The sequence below is a fragment of the Tupaia chinensis genome, unplaced genomic scaffold, assembly GCF_000334495.1.
Source record: "Tupaia chinensis unplaced genomic scaffold, TupChi_1.0 Scaffold000070_1, whole genome shotgun sequence".
Classification (NCBI taxonomy): domain Eukaryota; kingdom Metazoa; phylum Chordata; class Mammalia; order Scandentia; family Tupaiidae; genus Tupaia; species Tupaia belangeri.
In genome coordinates, this window is record NW_006159530.1 from 5,547,462 (window position 1) to 5,556,917 (window position 9,456).

Here is a 9,456-nt window from a genome sequence, read left to right on the forward strand (position 1 = left end):
GCCATGGCACCGCCTGTTCTCGCTCATCTCCAGTTTTCAGAATCCAAGTCCCAGGGGTCTTTGGAAAGCTCATGGAAAACGTGCACTACGAAAACCTATGCACAGATTCAAATTGTTGTACCAAAAGAAACACCCACTTTCAACCTCGATCCCAGCCCTTCCCATTCTTGCCTAGATGAAGTCGGACCACTCAAAAGTGCAACACCCCCAAAAATCTGTCGTCAGGAACTCGGACTCTTCAAAATAACCCGTTTTGGTCCGGGTTATGTGGTGAATGCTGAGATAGAGGAAAACCAGTTAGCAAACGGAAAGTAGAAATTGGCGAACAGGATTCCACGAAGGGGCAGAAGGGGAAGGTTTCCTGTCTGCGTTTCTAGAAAGTTCTCTTTCTCTCAATTTCATAGCACTGTGTCATAGACCGGGGTCGTGCTGGGGTCTATAAAGAGAGAGGTTATCCAGGAAAGGGATTGCTTTACAACATTTAAAAACTAAGCATCCGAGACCCATGAAGGGGCTGGCCAGCCACTCACCGAGGGCGGCTGTTCCCTGAGGACAGGTGGCTGACTCAGGAGACATCTCTCCCAAGGTAATCCCAGGTGTGCGGTCGCCCCAGGCTGATCACACCTCCCGCTGGATGGACAGCACCACAGCCCGTGGGGTGCTCGGAGAGCTCCTGTGGGTGGACCCTCGTCCGGTCCTTCTCTTTCCGTAAGGCCTCCTCTGTTATCTTGTCCGAAGCGAGCACTTTCAGAACCACTTGCACGCACGTGCCCCTTTCACTAGCAATAGTATACAAGCCCTCACCTGTTCAGGCTGGGTGTGCCGTTTCCAGCTGCCGGTGCGTCTGACCACATGCCCTAGGGGTGACCCTCATTTCATTTTTAACTTCGTAAAGCCAATAAACTTCCCTTTCCCTTGTCCCTTTTGCTTTATAGTCGTTCTCTCTGGCTTGACAGGTTTAATGTTGGTGTCCCTACCATGTTGGTGTGTTGAGATCCTGACTCCCTCTGTGGTAGTGGGGGGAGGTCTGAGAACAATGGGCAAACCCGCTTGGAAAATAGTAGAATCCTTAGCTGTTTCCATGGACTGTAAGTCTCCAGGGTAGAGCCCTCTAGAACGGGCTGGGTGCCCTGAGAAACAGGCCTGAGGGCGTGCGTTCGTCCCTTCCATGTGAGACACAGCACAAAGCCTGTCCACGGACGGGGAAGTGGGCCCCAGCAGACCCCAGATGTGCTGGAATCGTCCACCTCCACAACTGTGAGCAGCGGATTTCTGTGGTTCGCGAGCCACCTGGTTTATGGCATTGTGTTACCGTGGCTGGGACAGGCCAGCCTGGTCTGCTGAGGGAGGAGGGAGCGGGTCCCTTTCATTTCCTTACTAGGGCTGCCCATGCTTCTTTCTCACCTTAAAATTGCCCTTTGGACCAAACCTGATTGCAACATTCTGCCTCAGCCCGCCTGAGCTTTCTTGGCTGAGCAGAATCCCTGTACCTGCCCTCCATCTGCTCTGGAGCTTGCTTCTCCCAGGGTGCCCCAGGAGTTTTTTTTTTTTTTTTTTTTTTGTCATTGTAAGATTTTGCTATATGGAACATGCACTTGTGTGCAAGAGAGACAGAGATCGAGAGAGAGAGAGGGTGAGAGAAAGTGCAAAATTACCCCCTGGGGGGATGGCCATACCACAGTCCCTTCCCCTCCAGTGTCCTCTTAGGATTTTGGGCATACACGCACATGCCCAATGTGATTTTAACCCACTAGGTCCTGGCCTTGAACCGTGGTTGGCCATGTGGGAGTCCAGCACCTTAACCACCACACCAGGCACTGCATCTTGAAGTACTCAATTGAAGAGAAAACATACTTTGCTGCTGTTGAATACATACTGTATTTAACTGTTCTGTAATCCCAGAGAAGTGAAATGCAACATCTGCTTGAGTTTATGTAACATCCAAAGACTGGCGACTCCGAATCTCCTAGTGAAAGTCATTTTTAAGGCACTCTGCAGAGACAGCTTCCGTCTCTCCTTTGGCTGGGCTTTCCCCAAACTGTAGCAGAATACCTGGTTCCTCCTTCTTCAAAGTGACCCGCACATGCTCATGCTCCTAACCTGCTCTTCTGTCCTCGACGACGTGGAAACAGTAAAGGAAATACACCTGGGGACGGGGCAGGGAGAGGGCAAGACGAGTCCGACGAACTGAACCGACATTATTGAAGAGGAAAGGGAATGGAACAGCGCGGGGTGGGCCAGAGGGTTGGCAGCCGGCGAAGAAGTAGGCTACGTTTCCCAGTGACGTTTAAAATCACGTAGCCGGCCCTCCCCCGTCTTTCTTTTTCTTTTCACTTTTAAAGAGAGGGCCGGTGTAAGGGAGCTGTTTCAAAATTACACGTGTATGTCGGTAAGTGTGCTTGCCTGTGTCACGCCCTAAGGAAAGGTTGGTCTTAGAGACGGGGTGATGTGGCGGGGTGGGGTGGGCCTTTAAAATGCCCTCTTGATGCAAATGACCTCCCTTACTGACCCACGTCTGTGCCTGGACGTCTCACCTGGAGAGCCACTCCTTCGGATTAAGGCATTATCTGTAGCCCCTATTAAAACGTCATGTCACCTGAGAAGGCAACACTCCTCATTAGCACCCACCGACTGAGCTGTCACCTACAGAGCAGACCCTGAGAGGTGGGACATGGTGCGGGACACGGTGACCGACAGGGAGGGAAGGTGTGGTGTCTGGGATGCTGGACAGGCATAACTGGCAGCCGGGGTGGGTGAGGTGACATAGTGCTTGTCTCAGGGAGACTGGACGGGGAGACGGCGTGGCAGCATGCACTGTCCCCGTCATGGGCTTCCCTGGGCTGTGTGTGTGTCTGTATCGGAACACTCTGTGCCATTCACGTGGGGCCATCGTGGACAATGGAGGGGCACTCGCTGGAGCTGGAAATAATAGAATCCTTAACTGTTTTCAGGAAAGTATGATAGCATGTGGCATGAGATCGGACGTCTTCACAGATCTGGATGGCTTGTGTGTAGACAGTGAATGTGCACGCGTGTGCGCGCACACAGTTACGTACACTCAGCATTAGAGAGCCCGTCAATGTGAAGGATCAAGTGTCTTCTCACACACCCAGGACTCGGACACACGGTGGCTGCTGCCAGTTTGCCAGGGGAGGGACTGGCTTGGGGGTGACAGGACCCCTTCCCATTACCAACGGACCCTCGGTGACCTTCAGGTGGTGCTGGAGAAATGACCAGGGCTTGGGTTAGAAAGACTGGCCTGGGCTTACCATCAGGAATGTCACCAAAGTGCCCTTCGCTCTTTGGAGTTCGGGAGCCTTGGACAGGTGCCGACGGAGGGCAAGCCTGGCAGGTCCTGTGCCTAGGAAAACTGGCAGTCACTGGATCACGGGAACATCACGCGACTCACGGGACCTGCCACGTGTCCAGGGGTCTGCTCAGGTGGAGCTGATGGGAAGGCTTAGTGAGGAGCAAGGGCTGCAGGAGTGGGAGAGGGCCCCCAGAAAGCCTGGGCACTGGAGGGCGAGGCCGTCTGGGTGGCGCAGAGGGACGAGGAGGCAAGGTCTCACTGGCAATCCTCACCCTGCCTCACATCGGAACCGATGCCCCGGTGCTGGCATCGCGCGATTGCTTTGGGGAGGGACCAGGATGGGTACTTGTTTAGCTCCTGAGGGGACTCTAATGAACATCTGGTGTTAAGAATGCTGCACCAGGGCCGAGGGGAAGTCTAAGCTGAACCATCGGGCTGGGGCCTGCTGGCCAGTCCTGCCCAGGGGCCTTAAGGGATTGGAGGTCGGCTTGGCCCAAAGGGTGGGTGGGAGGGGAAGTGTCTGGGGCTCTGTCTGAACAGTCTAGCTACGCTGACCACGGCTTCACAGCTTCACCAGTGGTGGGGTCCCGATCCATTTCTGGCTGAAAATCTGGCTGGGGTAGAAAGGTTTGGCCTTAAGGAGAGAATTCCCTCTTTTCTGTGGCTTCAAAGAATAATTCACTGTGCTCTATGGGGCCCGGAAGACAAATTCTGGGGCTGATGCTTTCAAGATGGAAGTGGATTTTCTGCTGTATAATAAATACACATTTCATAAATAAATAAATCAGTAAGCAAGCCAATAAATAAACCAATAAATAAAACCACACACATCATTTTGCCTTCTTAGGATGGTTATCCCCTTCCCCTTGGGGTCCCGGTGACATGCACTCTGCCCTTGGTCACCTGGAGGCACCCACCTGTCATGGCAGGGGAAACAGGAGGCTTTGGCCCTGGCTTGCCAAAGATCGAGACCTTTGAGAAACCTCAAGAGAGTATTGACACTGGCCAACCATGTGGACGAGGAGGAGGTGGGGGGATTTGCACCCCTCTGTCCCAGCCAGACACGTAGGGGAAGGCAGGGCTTGGGAACCAAGGCTGGGCCATGGTAGGTGTTTGAAGTCCAGGCTGACAGCTCTGTGCCTTCACTTTGAGGGCTGGGGACGGACTTGAAATCTGGGTGAATCCAATCTTCCACACACGCAAACACACAGCAGGCATGGTCTCCTCAATACAGCTCCCCAGGAGCCCAGCAGCCAGCCTGGCCAGCCCGTGGCAAGTGCCACATGGCGCGTGGTTGGGCAGGAGGAGGTGCTGGCCGTGGGACGAGAGGTGGTGTGGAGACAGGCAGGGGTGCTCATTTCGCGGGAAGTCAGCTGGCCAGGCCTTCAGCTTCCGGAGTCACAGCCATTGCTCGTCCCCTCCTCCTTGGTCCCCGCCATGTGGCTCTGCTTGCTGGGCTTGCCTTGTCCCTCCTGGAGACCTGTAGGTGGACATGGATACATGGGAATGAGCCAGGCATTCAGACAGCCACTGAAAACGCCATTCCCCAAATGCAGATCTTCACCATCGGGCTCCCGAAATAGACTTCGAAGGGATCATGGCTCTGAAATTTCAGGTATTTGTTTTCCTTTGTATTTATAAAGAAAGCCTGAAAGTTTCATGTGGTTCTTCTAAAACAGATTAAAAACCTGGGCCCGGCCAGTAGCCTGGTGATTGAGGAGGCTAGATTCCACACGGCTGACTGTGAGGTTCAAGTTCCGGGCAGCGCAGCTTGAAAAACACTCCAGGATGCATGCATGCCCCAAATCCTGAGAGGAGAATGGACGAGAAAAGATTGTGGTGTGGCCATACCCTCTGGGGGGGGGTGCTTTTGCATTTTCCCCCCTTCTCTCTCCCTGTCTCCAGCAAGCCTGTGTGTCCTATAGCAAATTAAAAAAAAAAAGAAAAAAAGAAAAAAAGGAGAAAGATTAAAACCAAAATAATATTAAAAGAGTCTAGATCATGTATATGTGTAACCCATTAGCAAGGCACCTAAGGAGCTAAGAAATGGGTGGGAACTCCAGCCGCCTTAGAGCCTTGTCTTTTATTAATATTGGGTTGTCAGGAAAGTCATGACACATTTTTGCATAGAAAAGCATAGAGAAATATGTCACGACTTCCAGACAACCTAATAGCATCTGAAGCATAATGAGATTTGCAGAGATCTCTGACTGACCAGAGCCCTCTAGCTTACCTGGCTCTCCTGCCGTTCCGGGTATTGCAGCTGTGCTAAAAAGGACGTCTTGACTATGCATCTATATTACTCAACTTGAAGTTGTCGATTAATTTTTTTTTTTTTTAAGAAAACTTGTTGCCACTATTTTGGGGGGCCCTTCTATCCTGTGCATTGTGTTATGTTAATAGTTGTGGCCTGAAGAAGTGAAGTGAGCCAGCTGAATTTTTAAAATATCTAAAAAATATTTTCGAATGCATGAAAAATTGCTCTAAGGTGGAGCCAGCACTGGGCATTCTCCTCTGGTCATTTTTTCTGTCGTTTGTCATTGGATTTGCTTACGGGAGTATTCTGCTGTCACGGCACATGTTTTTACGATGACCAACTAATGAACGTCACTGCGTTTGCAGGTTTTATGCATGGGTTCAGTTTTAGAAAGAAAACAAATCTGACTTCTCATGTGGATCAAATAAACAAGTTCCAGTTAATCGAAGGCAGCAGACACCCCCGTTACACACACTAATGGGGACTTAGCCTAGAAGCCATTCCCAGGAACATCCCTTGATGCCTGAGCTCACAGCGAGCTGCCACGCTCTTTGGTGACATAAATGCCAGTACCCTTCATACGATTACAAGGTTGGTCAGAATAATTGGGTATGGGGGCTGATCACGCTAGCTGATTGGAGGCGCTGATGGTGCAAGGCTTGGCCATCCCTTCATACCTCGTGTGACACACAATGACAGGTATGTCGGGGACAGAAAAGAGACATACAACACTAGTGCGTGTGTGTGGAGGCCTCCAGACCACCCGAGTCTGCTACTTGTGTGCAAAAGTCACGTCACTGTGCCAACTGCTTTATCATACCATTGTGTTCATCACATGCTCTATAGCACACTCACTCTTATAGTTATTACACAGCGAGCATGCCTCTGGGCTAGCGTGATTGTACAGAAACCATCTGAGCTGCACGGTTGGACTTGTCTCTGTTTTCTCCAAGGCAGGGCACAAGAAGCCCAGAGCTCCCTGTCAGTTGTGCTCCCATGAGCTTCAAGCTTTGAGGGCTCACCGTGGAGCTGAGAGTAAGCCCTCTTCCCACCTCACATGGCAAAGCGAGTGTCCCGAGGGTGGCCTACACGAGAATGGCATAAAGCCAATTCACAATCAGGACTCTGGGTTCTCTGGGCCTTAGACCACCCAGGACTCAGGGTTCTCTGGGCCTTAGGCCGCCCTGCACCAATAAACATGGCGTCTGATAAAGAGCGCTGGCTTGGGAATGCTTGAGGATGGGAGACAAGATCGTTTCTTGGGCTGCAGAAGGTCTAAAATCCGACTGGGCTTTAAAGCTCACTATCCTTTCAAAAGAAACACCCTTTCGCCTTGTGACGGATGTGCCCCACGACATTTTCTCGTGTCTGATTTTGTGAGTGGTTCCTGGAAGGAGGTACGTTTTTGCAGTGGTGGGAGCCTTACAACATTCTCCAGGTGAAAGGGGAGTCTTTAGTCCACGATGTGTGTGTGTGTGTGTGTGTGTGTGTGTGTGTGTGTATGCGCGTGCATGCACCTGCTCATGCACAGACAGGCAGGTGGGGTGGCCCCTCTGTCCCTGTTCACCTGACTCACAGGTGCACGTTCTTTCTATCCTAATTAATTAGCAGTAATAGTTTTCCATAGTTTCTGGTATGTGAGGGGGTGAAGTGGGAAATCATTTAATTGGCTGTCTTGCTTCCAAAGCCCAGTTTAATGAAATAGTTCTCGGCCTGGGGTGCCTGTGTTATGTTTCGTGTTATTTTTGCCAATTAGCATTTCGTTGGATCACATCTGGGTGGAATATTCCAGCTGGTTTGTGGGGTGGGGGTGACGGACAGGAGCGGATGGAGAGATAACTGCGCCTGGATGCGGGTGGTTGTAGGTCTCCCCAGTGATTTTCCTTGGGAGAGCCCAAAGTGCCCCCCAAAGACCTGCCTTGTCACCTTCCCTGTCCTCAGGAGCCCTGGGCCAGCCAGAATGGAGAGGTCCCCTCAAAGGCAAACCAGCTGAGGCTCTGGATAGAGAGAGACTAAGGAGGCACTTTCCAAGGCTCTGGGGTTCCGTGGTGGGTTGACCGTGAGGGGAGGAAGGGGAGGCTCTCCATCTCCCTGAGCAGGGACTGGTGAGCTCATGTTGGACAGTCACTCAGTCTGAAGACTTGTCGAAGAAAGAGCATTCGGGGGACCCCACAGTCCCCTCCAGCTCTGCGCTCCCTGAGAGGAATGCAGTGAGTCAGACGGGCCTGAAGCAGGTGCACAGGGATGAGGAAGCGAGCTAGGCACTGAGGGAGGCCCGCTCCCTGGGGCACTGCACGGGTAGGGTGGGTGTGTTCACAGACCTGGAGTGAGTGCCTCACGCCGTGCCTGGGTGCCTTCCCTGGCTCACCCTTTCCACACGAGGCATGACGCAAAGCATGCTGCCCTCCTTGCTGCCTCCTCCCTGCTCCCAGCAACGCTGCCAGCCCGAGGCCACCCCTCACACCCTCACAGCGCTGTCCGTGGCCCTCACGATCCCCAGTGAGGCCCGTGTGGTGCTGAAGTGTGCAGTGTCTTGGCCCTCCTCTCTCACGACCCTAACTCTTTCATCTAGTTTCTCCTCTGGGCATGCTGACCCAGCACTCAGCTTCCAAGGAGTCCCATTTTCTGGGTTATCAAAATGTGGGCCTGGGGCCAGCACTTGGCGTAACAGCTATGTTGCTGGACTCCCATGTGGTTGACTGCAGTTCGAGTCCTGGACCCGGTGACTTAAACTCATGCCAGGCGCTTGTGCATGTGTGCCAAAGATTCTGAGAGGAGAATGGAGGAGAAGGGATTGTGGCGTGGCCATTCCCCCTGGGGGGGTGATTTCTCGCTTTCTATCTCTCTGTCTCTCTCTGTCTCTCTGGCAAGTGCACGTGCCCTATAGCAAAAATCTCTCCAAAGAAAATAAAAAGTGGGCCTGGAAGCAGGGGAGAGGCTCCTATGCTCGGCCACGTGGCCTGCTGCCCTGAGGCCCACCTCAGCCTGTCTTAGGAGAGCTGGTCAGGTTCTCTAAAGAACCCCTCCCAGGCCCAGCTTGGGGTGTGGGGACAGGGGACCTTGGAACCAACTCTGAGGCCGACTGTGTGGCTGGTGCCGGTGGGGCCATGGGGATGGAGTCAGAGGTCCACACCACATCTGCCCCAGGTGGCGAGACAGCCTGCGGGGGTGCGGTGCAGGGTGGGAAAAAGCACGTCTTCATTTTACCTGCATCTCTTAGGTCATCGGCAAAGTCGTGACACGTTTTCCTATGCAAAAATGTATCATGACTTCCCCAGAGACCCAACACTCAACCAAATCTGCAATGCCACCTCCGATTGTGGGCTCTCAGCAGAGAGCTGGGACATCGGAAGCGTAGAGGGGACAGGCCAGGAGACCCACACAGGGGTTGGGATACGTTTCTCCACCCCTCCTGCCTGGGCCCATGGTAGGAAAAGTGCAGCCCCTCCTGCTGGCTTCTCCTGCCGGCTTAAACTAGGCGAACCCTGTCAGGATGGTGAGACCAAGCCAGACCTGATGTCCAGCTCCCTTCCTCCCAGAAGGCCTCTTACGGTGGCGGCTTTCTCCCCAGAGCTGCCCTCTGCAGGGCTACATGGCAGCCTCCTTTCTTCCGCGGTTTCCAGGGTCAGGCCTGCCCTTCAAGGCGGCTGCGAAAGGGAGGAGCTCAGAGCTCACAGCCCTCCGGAGGCCACCCTGGGCAGGAAGAGGAGTTTCCCTGACGTGTTTTGGCTCTCTGTGTAGATGAGGCCTGAGGGCCGGCAACCAGCTCCCTGCCTGCTGATTCTTAGGGTGCATGCGCTCACCAGAAAGTCAGAGAGAGAAAGCGAGAAATCACCCCCCAGGGGGGATGGCCACACCACAGTCCCTTCTCCTCCATTCTCCTCTCGGG

General features: G+C 53.2%; 1 protein-coding gene across 1 annotated transcript in view; it reads right to left on the reverse strand.

Moving 5' to 3' along the window:
- Positions 1-1,831: 1,831 nt before the first annotated feature.
- FAM78B (family with sequence similarity 78 member B) overlaps positions 1,832-9,456 on the reverse strand; it is a 131,707-nt gene continuing 124,082 nt past the window's right edge. Inside the window, exon 3 of the mRNA XM_006142259.3 lies at positions 1,832-4,790. The gene's annotated coding sequence lies outside the window, so the exon portion shown is untranslated. The remainder of the gene's footprint in view (positions 4,791-9,456) is intronic.